The sequence below is a fragment of the Manacus candei genome, unplaced genomic scaffold, assembly GCF_025592945.1.
Source record: "Manacus candei isolate 608988 ecotype Guabito, Panama unplaced genomic scaffold, ASM2559294v1 h1tg000043l, whole genome shotgun sequence".
Taxonomy (NCBI): domain Eukaryota; kingdom Metazoa; phylum Chordata; class Aves; order Passeriformes; family Pipridae; genus Manacus; species Manacus candei.
The window spans coordinates 8,296,355-8,309,330 of record NW_026138091.1 but is presented as its reverse complement, the minus strand read 5'-3'; the positions used below and the strand labels follow the sequence as shown (position 1 = coordinate 8,309,330).

The following is a 12,976-nucleotide window of genomic DNA, read 5'->3' as shown; positions in this document are numbered from 1 at the left end:
AATAGTAGGGAATACTGGGAACATGGCCACTTCCTAGTTCCGATCTGGTTACCAGGAAGGCCTAAAAAACCAAACCACTACACAAGGTAACCCACCTAGCTGACCAAGGGAAGCCAGGTGATGTGGTCTTTTTGTATTTCAGTAAAGTTTTCGATAGTGTCTCTCACAGGATTCCTCTGTACAAAATGTCCAACATGCAACTGGATAAATACATAATGCAGTCAAGCACAGAGGGTAACATCAGACTGGTGAGCTGTCACTAGTGGGGTTCTGCAGGGTTCCCTCGGACCCTGTGCTTTTCAACATCTTCATAAATGACTTGGCCACAGGACTGGAAGGCATACTAAGCAAGTCTGCAGATGACAAAAAACTGGAAGAAGCTGTTGACTCCCTTGAACTATGTGAAGTTCATCAAGGTAAAGTCCTGGATTCTGCTCCTGGGATGGGACAACCCTGGTGAATGAGATGCTGTAAAGCAGGGCTGGGGAAAGAGACCTGGGTTTCCTGGTTAGTTGAATATGAGTCAGCAGTGCCCTGGCAGTCAGGAGGGTCAACCATGTCCTGCGGAGCATCAGACAAAGCATCACCAACTGGTAAAGAGAGGGGATTGTCCCACTCTGCACTGGTGTGGCCTCATCTTGAATATTGTGTGGATTTTGGGGCACCACAATATAAGATATTAAGCTGTTAGAAAGCATCCAAAAGAGGGCAACAAAGATGGTGAAAGGCCTCGAGGGAAAGCTGTATGAGGAGTGGCTGAGGTCACTTGGCCTGTTCAGCCTGGAGAAGAGGAGACTGAGGGAAGAGGTCATTGCAGTCTACAACTTCCTCATGAGGGCAAGAGGGACAGACACTGATCTCTTGTCTGTGGTGACCAGTGACAGTAACCGAAGAAATGGCCTGAAGTTGTGTCAGGGGATGTTTAGATCGAATATTAGAAAAAAGTCTTCACTCAGAGGGTGTTTGGGCACTGGAACAGGCTCCCCAGAACAGTGGTCACAGCACCAAGCCTGGTGACTCGGAGATGGTCCTGTGCAGGTTTAAGAGTTGGACTTGATGATTCTTGTGAGTCCCTTCCAACTCAGCACACTCTGTGATTCTGCAATTCTCTGTCTCTCTGTCTCTTCCTCTTTTCTTACTGACACTAGAGGGGAGCTAGTTGGCTGACTCATAACAGGCATATGTACCTCACCCTTACCACCTCCTCAAATTAACTGAATGCAACATCAAATCCACACATGGTTTTTATGTAAATAAAAGCATTTCCAAATATGTTTCATACAAAATATTCACAATTCTGACTAAGACTATATTTCTAAATATCAGACCACCCCACAGGATGTGAATGTCATTTTCTCGACAATAATCCTTACTTCTAATGTGTTGCGTCATGTCCAGATATAGAATTAGCTTCATGCAGAAATGTGTAAGGCAAACACAAGAGGAACAAAATACTTTATATCTTTAACATGAAATTTCACAAGTAGCATTTCTGATTATCAGTTCTACTACAGTCTCCTGAATGAAATACTGTGTCAATTGCTTTATCTTAAAGAAAGAGAGAAAGAAACAGAATGGAAAGTTAGCCTGACATCGAGTTGATTGCTTACCTGAAAAATAGTATCCACAGATATACAAATAGCTACATATATATCCTTTTTTATTTTTATTTTTATTTTTTTCTTCCAGTATTCACTTTGGCTCTGTATTACGACAGCAATATAGCAACTACTTAATACTTATGCAACGCTTGGAGGTTTTGTTTTAAATAAGCTTAAAAATCATACAAAATTAATTACATTCAAGGAGAAAAAGTTCACAACTTTACTACTGAAAAAAAAGAGAGAAGATAATCACTAGGTGCTCTTATTGCACTGTCTATGCACATAAATTACTGTCTCTGACTGGTATAAGAACTTGGTCCTTATTGTCTGTGCTACAATGTACCAGATACACAGAAAAGTATCAAATAGTCATCAGAATGTAACAAAGTTCAGGGAAGAAGGATGGGGAGAAGGGGAGGGAAAAAAAAAACCACCAACCACAAAAAAAAAAAAAAAAAAGATTTCCAGCAAAGTCCTAAGAAGTAGATTAAAACTTCAAATAATTCCCTGAAGAAAATGTTTCCATTTTATTAAAATCAATATGCATGGAAGATATTTCAAAATGAATGATGGCATACCTTATACTGTGCACATGTGTGCAAGTACAGAATTAAGTGTCTATAGATAGATCTTCCCAGTACTTATATTTTGTCACATTGGAAGAGTTTTTTCAGAACAGCACTTATAATTAGTATTTTTCATAACTATTAAACACATATTTGTAACTGTTTAAGAACTTAGATTTAAAACAATGTTAATGAACTCAAAAGGACAGATGGGGTGATGAAATAAGTAATTTTAATGTTTTACCATAAGCACTGGAAGATGTGTGGTAAGCTTCAAATACTCATAACTATTTGTCTTTTCTTTTGGAAAGCCAGTAGTAGCACTGCTGATGAGAAAAGTTGATGTATCTAGTCTTATTAGAGGGATTCTGTTTTCTTAGCAATAGGAACTTTTCAGGCACTGATACTTTATATACAAGCCAAGATCTATTAGCAGATAACACTGAGAAGCTGCAGGCTAGGTAGGGTCAGAGTAATGACTCTTATGATTGACACTGTTAATGACATTTCCCCAAGTTCTTGCTCTAGCTCATATTCACTGCTGTGGTTTTTTGCACATTACACTGCATCAGTGGGGGCGGGGAAGAAAAAAAAGAAAAAAATTGAATTGTGGAACTCTACTCTTGATCTAAAAAATTTGTCAAATAAGTTGTCTTATGAAACCATGGAGTTTCTTTTCCAAATAAGCCTGCCAACCACACAAAAAATGTCTTGGTTTTGGACTAGTGGTAATACATGAAGACTAAATGCCATAGGAAAGTAGAGAACTTATTTCTTTTTTTCTTTGCTTTTAGTGAGCAAGCACTGAAGTAAAATAAAAAGTCCAGAGATATTAGCATCTCTCAAGAATAAAGGTGCACAGTTAGTTTAAATTGTACTTGAATGTTACAGAACTCCTTCTGAAAGTACTATGGTTGTGTATATGAAAGGTGGAATGTCGTTAAAAATAAATCTTCATTTTATCTACTTCTAACCATTCACAGGTGTTCAGTCTAGGCTGGTTATCTAATCAGTTTGCAGAGTCAGTAGAAAAAGTTAAACACTTCCAGAGGGGGAGTCAGTCCTCTTGTGTAGGTGTCTAAAACAGGGTGGGGATAAATTACCAGCTAAAGATGACTTGCTTTTTTTGAATGACAAAACCAAGAAACAAATTAAATAGCTTAGACCAGATGCCAAACCTCACACAACTAAAGTTAAGTCAATCTCATGCTGAGTACCTGTATAAACAGGAAAAATAAATTGAAGAATCAGTATTGTTATGACCAAATTTTCTTTAATTTAGTGAGAGTTTTTTCCTCTTCCAGGTCTCCTAAAAGATGTAAAGATGAACAGACTTTTATTTTACTGTGCACCTTACGTTTCAACCATTACTTCTTATAACAGTAATAAAGTGACAGGAAGAGTTTGTTCTGAGTTACTTTTTTTTACTGAAAAATCAGATTTTCCTTTGGTCATGCAAACTCCTTTGTTACTCACTGATCTTATTCACCCATTAGGTAGGGCTTTGCAAAAGCCCACCATTACACTTCAGAACTGCAGAGAGAAGTCTGGAGTCTTTGAAGGTTTCCAGGAATTTTTGAAAATATGTTCTGGTGACCCCTTTCCAGAGCCTACTGGGGTCACTGGAATTTTTTGCATGTACTTCAAAAGGCCGTGGATCAAATCACACCCACTCTGCCTCTCATATACATAACTATGGTTTTTTCAAAAAGAGTTTTGTAATATAGAATTGAAGTAAAATTTAAATCGACTGCCAAGAGCTACTAAATGTTCCCCGACTGTCTGATTAAGCCAAGAATATATGAGCTCCACCATGTCTCTATACTGAAATTTGTTTTGCTATTCCATGCTAGAAAGAAATGTATGTTTAACATTCTGTAAACGTCTGTGCCATGCTGATCTTCAGCCAGAATGAATAATTCTAAAAGGCTGATGTTTGAACACATACTACAGCACAGCAGAATTAAAGGTGAAAGTTCAAGTGCTGCAATTTCAAACTATTGATCAATGGTAATTTTTGGCACCCTTGGGTTACTCATGCTGGCATATGGCAAGCAAGCAAGCAAACCATGAAGGTTAAATATGAATCATCAGTACCAACGTAACTCACATTCTTCAGTTTCCTTTCTTTACTAAACTGTTGCTATTAGGTGGTCTTTTTCCTGCATGCTTTTGTGTATCACAGCAGGGTATATTTTGTAGACCATGTCTTCTGAGCAAATCAAATTAGAGAGAACGTTGAAAAGGAAAGCTGCTTGTCTGTTTATTGCCAGACGAAGAACTGTTTGCTCAGCTGGTAGGGAAAATACAATGCTTGTTCTGGTGCCTCTTTGCCTCTAAACAGATTTTCAGCATAAAAACTTGTGGCTAAACAATGTCCTTACTAAAGCTGAAGATTAAACCTTACTACTTACCCATTAATAAAAAATAAGGGGACATATGTACACTAGTTATATAATTTCGTTTCTAGGAAATTCACTTCACCTTAGAGACATCTCAGTGATGTTTTGATTATTTCTTCACTTGTCTTACAATCATCATGCTTTAGAGGAAAGATATGCTGTGACAACGTAAGCATCCAAATATAGTTTGAAAGAAAAATATCTTTAAACATATATTGAGTGGCTTTATTTCAGAGTTGCAAATAAAAATGAAAGTTCTCATTGCACCTAAACCGGAGAGATATACAGTTTATAATTACAAAGCAACAGAAGCAGGTTTAATGTGTGTCTAAGAGAACTTTTAAGCCACAATTTATATCTCAAATCCCATTTGGAAGTTTTAGGGGAGGGTATTTTTTTTGTTGTTGTTCTGGTTCTTTCTTAAAAAATTGTATGTGACATCAGTAAAGAACAATAATTGACTGAAGCTGCAAATGGAACCTGGGATAAAAAAAAGTATGCATGGGAAATGAAAATAAAAATGTTTTGCCTTTCCATAGTTCCACCAGGGAGGGGAAAGTAAAAAAAAAAAAAAAGAGTCCATTTTCATATACACAGACATGTCTTACACAGTTTTTTGCATTTTAGGAAAAATAACACCAATGGTAGCAAAAACTGGATTTTTACTGGATAAAAGTTACAATTGTTCATGTAATGGGATAAGTGTGGACACAGGAAAGTCAAAGCCCCAAATTTAATTTTTTCAAAGAGCCAATGTATTCATCATAGTTACTTGACTATTGAAGTCTCTGATGTCTCATGTGCAGTGCCTTAACAGTGTTCTTTTCTACATCATAATATTAATTATTATTAATTTCCTCTCTCTCTCTCTCCAGTCACATGGTCCAAGATGGAGAGAATGCCACTTCCTCTTCGGCAGCCAGGACTACTGGCATGCACTCCTTCTCCCCCTGCCCCCCACCCAGCTCCAGCAAGGGTTTTCCTCTTAAAGGAAGAATTTCTCCAAAATAATGCTGGAAAAGGGGAATAAAGTACAAAACTGACTTTAACTGTGACAGGCACATTTACCTAACGAATGTGATGACATAAGATTGAGGTATTACAGCTCTATCCGGGAAAATAAAAATTAAATAAATTAAAATAAAATACAAAAAATTTCAAAAGATTGAAAAAACCCTATCCTTTCATTGACAGAATTCCGAAGACATATACCTAAAGTAACACATTGAGTAACTTTTTTCATAGGCATGTAGGAGAAATAAATTAGAAGTTATTTTTAATCTCTGTGAAATTGTTTAGAATAATTTTTCTCCCAGTTCTTGGGAAAAACTTCCTAACAATTTCTTTTTTCCTTTAATCCTTTTGCTTTTTGAAGAAAGAATTTATTTATCTTTTTTCTTTCATTAAAATCTATTCTTCAAGGATTCAGCACCACAATTCCCCTCTCTTTGAAGAATGTCTTCATTACTGTGTTATAAAACTTTCTGAGCAGACAAGATGGGGTGAGGAGATGTTTCTTCCTACATCACCACAGAAGTGTACAAAGAGGATAAAACTAAATCCAGATAGTGTCTTCTGCCAAAAGAAGACCACATCTGTTGGAGGCTGGAGTCATATACACTTGCCTCTCTTCCTTTCCCATCTAGTTTATTAATTCATATGATCTAGAAGAAAATCATCTGTGACAGTTTGTTCTACTACTGCAAGTCTAAATGTTAGCATATACTGGTTAAAAAAGTGAATCAAATCCTATCAGGAACAAAATTATATTAACTCCTACATTCCTGTACTGTGGATATGTGCCCTAGCTCAAGAAGATTATGGCACTAAAGAAGATGTAGTAAATTACGTGCTCGCAGCAGGTGCAAGTCTCAGGTACATAACTAATCTAAGTCCATATCTCCTACTCTATTGATTTTAGTTTGAGAATTCTACTTTCACACTGGGTAAGTACTTGAGGTCCTGCTCAGTGCACGGCACAAATCCTTTCATTTCTGCACACAGTGCTATCTGAATAGCATTCTAGTTGCTTAAAACACTTTTTCATAAATAGTCCAAGTGGCTAACAGACTGACAAAGGCTAAAAGTAGCTGCTCTTAGACTCTATTCATTAAAGTCTCCTTTCCCATTTATCTGTATAATCTTCCCCATAAATACAAGGAATCCAAAGAAATATATTTAACACAAAAAGAGTTAGCAAAGATAACAACAATCATCTCACATTGTGTAGGATGACTGTTGAAACTATGTTTTATTGCAAGTTATAGGAAATCTCTTTCATTGTCCTGCAGTGAAACAAATGGTTTTTCATCCTCCTACTAGGAAAGATCTACAGCCAACTCTCTCTTCCATCTCTGTCCAAAGCACTTAGTAGAGAGAGCACATCTTGCAATCTTCCTAGACATTTGGAAGCCTATATATATCGTAACTCTCAAATTCTTCAGAAATTAAACAGGCACTGAACAAGCATGGACTATAATCTGGAATATGTTTGACACATTCCTATGATTAACATATTCTGGGAGATTGTGGTTTCAAAGGGAAAAAAATAAAAGGGAAAAAATGAAAAAAATGAGAAAAAGATGAGGAGGGAGAGGAAAGAGAAAGAGAGAAAGAAACGAAGAAAGAAAGTAAGAAAGAAAGATCAGTATCCCTGTTTTTCTTTCCTGTGAATGAAGAAGTCCTTAGGAGTACAATGGGAGTATTTCTGTCTTCTGTACTTTACAATCATCCAGAAACTGAAGGTTTTATAATGTAGGATGACTCCCTAGCCCTAGTTGATGAATGGCTATAATTTTCCATTGGACATCCTGAATCATCTAGCTTGCCATGGCAAGGAAGCTCTCTAACTCTGAATTGAAGCTATAATTCTAAAATGTAAGAGTCCACTGTGAAAGAATCCTTGTTCATGAATGCTTGACATTTGAGCACTGTTGAGGAAAAAAAAACACAACTAATGTTATTTATTTACAGAGAAGAGGATTCTGAGTGAACTTAGGTTTTCGTGCTCAGCATTAAAATGACTAATTGAGGTTCAAAAGAAGATATACAACAGGACAGAGCAGAACCCAGCAATGTGCAGTACCACAGATCTGCAATGTAAAAACATTATCAAGCATAGACAACGCTAAACAGGTCAAGAGGTATTGATCTACATTAATAACAAGAGAGTAGTTTCATGCAGCTCTAAAACCCAGGTAAAGAAATTCCTACTCTCCTTCTTCCCCAGAAATAGGAATGTGGATGAAAGAGGCTGAAATAAAGGGATCATTCTGACTTCTCATGATGAAAAAAAAATGTATAAAACACTACAAAACTGTAGCATTAGCATAACAAAATACAAAAACCCATTATTATTCCTAACTGAAACTTATTTTGAAGATTGCAGTGGGACTTATAGTTGTAACTTAGAGACAGTAACCAGAGTAATGTCTGACAGAGAAAAAGAACAATGGTAGTACTTTGTAAGATGGAAAATAAAGATGAGGACTATGGTGACATGCGAATGTGTAATCAAGACAACCTTGTGAGAGGAGGGAGGTATGGTATAGTGAGGTCACTGGACTACCTCATTGAAGATCTGAGGTTTTTTGCTGGAGCACAACAGGCTAAATCTTCTATGCCCTGAGAGTTGCTGAAGTCCATGGTCCATGTCCTGTGACTGTGACCAATGCAGGACAAGTACCAAAATCTCTCAGTGCTTCAGTGCCTACCTCTACAGTAAAAAATGCTGCCTTTCTATAAGATGCAAGTGCACCTGTGACCATCTGTGTGTTTCTGGGATACATGTTCATGTTTGTTACTGGTTAGACCTGAAAACAGGAATACAACAGTCACATCCCTAAACCTGGCCAGATGTCCCCAGTTCCTGGGGCAGTGGGCTGGACTCCAGCAGCCAGGCAGGATGTTCTGGGCCAGAGTAGTTGGAAATATATCCTATGAAATACAAATCCCCATGTATAATACATAAGAAATTCTGAGCCCACTAAAATCAGCGACAGAGTTCCTATCACACAGCTTGAACCAGGATTTTACCACTCACGTATTTTCCATTAATTTAAAAAGCTACAAATCCACACAGAATTAATAGAGAATAAAACAATCCAGATTTAAATGGATATGAGTTATTTTTTATCAAGTAGGACAGTGGTCTTTTTTGACTACTAGCCAGCTGGTCAATTGTTTATTGATTCACAAAGTAAATGCCAGCTTCAGCTTGGTAAGTACTGAATGCCCCAAGATCCTGGCAAGCAAGTCACACCTGGCAGATTTTCAATCTTGCCAAATCAGGCAAGTGAGAAAACAAACACTAAGCCTACTTTTTCCCAAGTTCTAACTAGATTATTTAGGAAGTATAAGGTGTTATTATAAATTAATGCCTTAATCTAGCATGTTCAAAATACAGTTGCAACTAGAGCTATGTGGTTGGACTGCCAGATACTCATTCTGTTTCCATTTGCGGGCAGTGAGAAAATCTTTTTTTCCTAAGTGTCAATAAATTTGTGGCCAACTCTATAAATAAGCACCAAATAGATTTTGTGGGATGGTTCGATTTCCATTAGGTTCCATCTTCAAATATTAGTGGTCTGATTTCCTTGTTTTTAATTCCAACAAATGGCAGCTGCTATGAAATGTAGACTTGTGGGAGTGCTGGACTTTAAATGAAAAATTAACCACAGATGAAACTCTAACACCAGTTTTCTGCTTTTAGGTGACATTCAAAGCTGCATTCCAGCAAGCATCATTTTAGCTGCACTGCTGTAACAGGGACTAAAACTGTTATTCAGGTTTCCTGAAAATAGCAATACAAAGCATTTTAAATAATAGCTTGACTCTTTATCTTCAGAAAATTTGCCAGAATGTAATTGGATTAACTTAGAAAAAACCTAAGCATTATTTCTGTCTTTTGGAAAGATGCAGGATTAAAAAACAGACTAATTATTCTCAAAATGGATCTGTGCAATTTCTGCTGCAACCTCTAAATCACAATAAATGAATGTTTAAGGAAAAAAGAGCATTGAAAATCTACATGGAAGGTACACTAAAATGAAGATCTTTAACATGATCTTCATTAACTGCATTAAAAAATAGTTATATTAAATAGAGAAAAGGCATTTCCATCACTTTTAATCATGTGTCTTTAAAGATGACATGCAGTATTCAATTTAACTTATTACAAAAATACCAGTATGTGCAATATATATTTCTCAACATATACTGGTTTACCTGTAAAAATTTAAAATATGTATTCTGAAATCTGTTAAACTACAACGGCTCTGCTCCAGTGAAGTACTTTAATGGCTTAACTACCATAACTACAGAAGATCCCTGCATGCATTACTGTCAAGCTAATTTATTTGAATATTTCATATTAGGTAAATCCAGAACAAATAGTTAGCACCTTCAAGACCCAGGCACAGTATTTTCACATCTCCCTTGGATCACCATTTGGGTAAAAGTGTGGTTTTACGCTGGAAGTGACTATGTAAAAATCTGAATAATATTTTTCCTTTGTGTTTTAGATTGAACGACATGAATTACTTTTGATCTCTCAAGTCTGCAGGTAGTGCTGTGACGAGGAACATCTGCAAATTATTGTCTTTCCTTTTTTTTTTTGTGTCCAACATCAACAGAATTATTTGGTACATTTCAGTGGTACTGCAGATCCAACACAATTGGCCCCAGAGTCTTCACATCTTGAGTTCCTGAAGTGGGTAATGGTATCATATGGAAGAAATATCAGCAACAGGAAGCTTTCTGATTTCTTTTTCTCACATCAGCCTCCCCTGGTTGGAAACAGAGTTTGTATATATCAATGGATATAAAATCTGAAGAAAGTATGAAGCAATTTTGCTGATTACATATATATACATATGTATGTATACAAATATATACGCAAGCTTGATGATAGAAACAGTGTTATTCAGGTCATGAAGCTTAATTTTTGTTTCATTTGGGAAAAAAACAATTACTGTGTCCAAAATAATTCATTCAGAGATTGATGGTTTTAAAATGTATTAATTCATTCTGTACAAGTAGGGGATAAAGACCATATTGGAGAAAATTTAAATTCAGTTCAATCTTTCATACATTTACACCTTTATGACAGAACTGGATCTCAGTAGATGGGTTAAGTCTGTATTCAAACTAATTTATACCAGAAATTCTGTAATCACTGTGATTTTGTTTGTTTGTTCTCAAGAAAGGAAATGCGGAAGACATATATAATTTGAAAGTGGTTTTTTACATAACATTGTAAGATTTTGCGTACACTGGTTGTTAGGTGCATAAAACTGAATGTGAGCCCTTCATTCTTGCTATTTAGATCACTTTTTTTGTATCTATTTTCTGTGGCAAGCAGAAGGAAAAGGAGTGTGAAAAACATTTATTCCTTTTCCATCAAATTTCTCTATCTTGAAGCAAGCAAAATGCTAAAACAAAAATTGAAATCAGAAGAGCTATAAACCAGAAAAACTATAGAACTATAAAATAAAAAAAATATGATTGTCACAGGCAAGATCTATTTAAGTACTTTAAAAGCTAAAAGTAACGACTTTTTCATTCTGAAAATTAGGCAAGGTAATGTAGTGGTGCTGTTAAAATGACATGTTTTGCACAACAGTTCAAATTTTGAATCTCAGGAGATACATGGTACTTCCATTGCTTATGTGCACAGGGATACCTCCCAGTCAGAGAATAGAAAAACTCTGTATCGCAGACAGAATCTGACATATGCCTATTAAAGACTTGAATAATACATGCGAAATTAATATTTAAAATCCAACACTGGAAAGACAAGAAGACTTGTCTGAGCCATATGATCTGTTAAACATCACATCACTTCTTATAGAGTACACTTTAGTAGGTTGGGATCAAGCTGCCACACAGCTGTGTGGAGGGCAGACTTCAGACATCTAACTTCCAGTTATGAATCCCTCTCTTATGAAATCTGGTTTGGATAACAAGAATAGTAATTCTTCCTGCAACCAGGTGAGAAACGTATAATCAAAGTATACAGTTTGGGGTTTTGTGGGGTTTTTTTGTTTGTTTTCTTTTATTTTATTGCCGTCTCTGTTACATATATTTCTAGGTCTTAGTTTTCCTGTACAAGATGTACATCTTTTTTTATGTGGTAAGTTCTCGGAGTAATGGAGTTCTTTAATTTATTTTTTTATTTTCAGTCTTAAAATACAATCAGTGTCACGTATGCAGAAACTGGATGAACATAGCTGGATCAAAACATGGCTCACTGCATTAATAGCATTACAGCAGTATCTTGGAAATTTAAATGTATTCAATCAACCCTACCAACAGTCAAAATAGATTTTCAGTCTAAACTGTGTTACTGTGATACTCCACAGTCACAAGAGTCTTAAAGACAGATTAAAAATGAGAAATTTGAAAACTGTTTTTCCATGTTTTATCAACAAACCTACAGTAGTCTCTATGAAAACTGTTACGCCCTACCTTGTGTGTACAAAAACCAAACTTTGCCATATTTCACTGCAACATTCCAGATTCATGCTGGTATAACACGAGAACAGTATTTTACTCTTTAAGGAGCCCTAGTAGGGCAGATGTTCTTATTTCAGAATAATATATTGCAGGAAAGTTATCATACTCATTGTTTTTTATACTTACAGATGATGATTTTTTATTAGTTCTGCTCTTTTTATTAGTTCTGCCTAAGATGCAGATAATTTTCCCCACAGCAGCTCTCACAGGGCTGTGCTAAAAAGGTGCTGATAACTGTCGCTGTTGTGACAGTCAAGAAAGACACAAGCAGTCTAGTTCAGAGCAGAATATAGCTGGTCTGTTGGCTCCCTAGCCCCCTTGGATGAGGATCTCGACTTTGCAAACTTTCGAGTGTATCCTTGAGATAAGGAAGTCATGTACACAATCCTGAAGAAGGAACAGTCTTGGCATAACAAAGTGATCCACAAGGAATATTCACCCCTTCCCGCTGTAATTTCCAAACCAAAGGATGTGCTTGTTTTATTATTACATCTGTATCATGTTTTTTTTTTAATCTCAGACAGAAATCCAAGCTGTCAGGTGAATTTTCCGTTGAACAGCAGCATCTCTCCAACATTCCTGCTGAAGTTCCAACTTGGAAAACTTTACTGCTCTTAATCACCAGGAAATTTGAGTGACATACCTGGAAAATGCATCCACAGCCTTATATTGTCTATTAAATTAATTGCAAAAGCCATGTTGTCTTCAGTGGATGGAAAATGAGCTCCTGGATTGTGCTCTAAGGGTGTCAAAGTATCCCTTGACCCCCCCTTGCCTTCACTGTTGAATAACCCCAATTAATGCTACTAATAATTGATCACATGAACTTATTGTCACTAATATTTCCTCTAAGAACAGGAAGAGACCACTTCAAGAAACAACAAGTAAT

The 12,976-nt window shown here is 36.3% G+C and overlaps 1 long non-coding RNA gene across 1 annotated transcript in view; it reads right to left on the bottom strand.

The window, feature by feature from the left end:
- The window catches only part of LOC127474706 (uncharacterized), a 460,005-nt gene that overhangs the window by 247,116 nt on the left and 199,913 nt on the right, over positions 1-12,976 (bottom strand). The gene's annotated exons all lie outside the window — the stretch shown is intronic.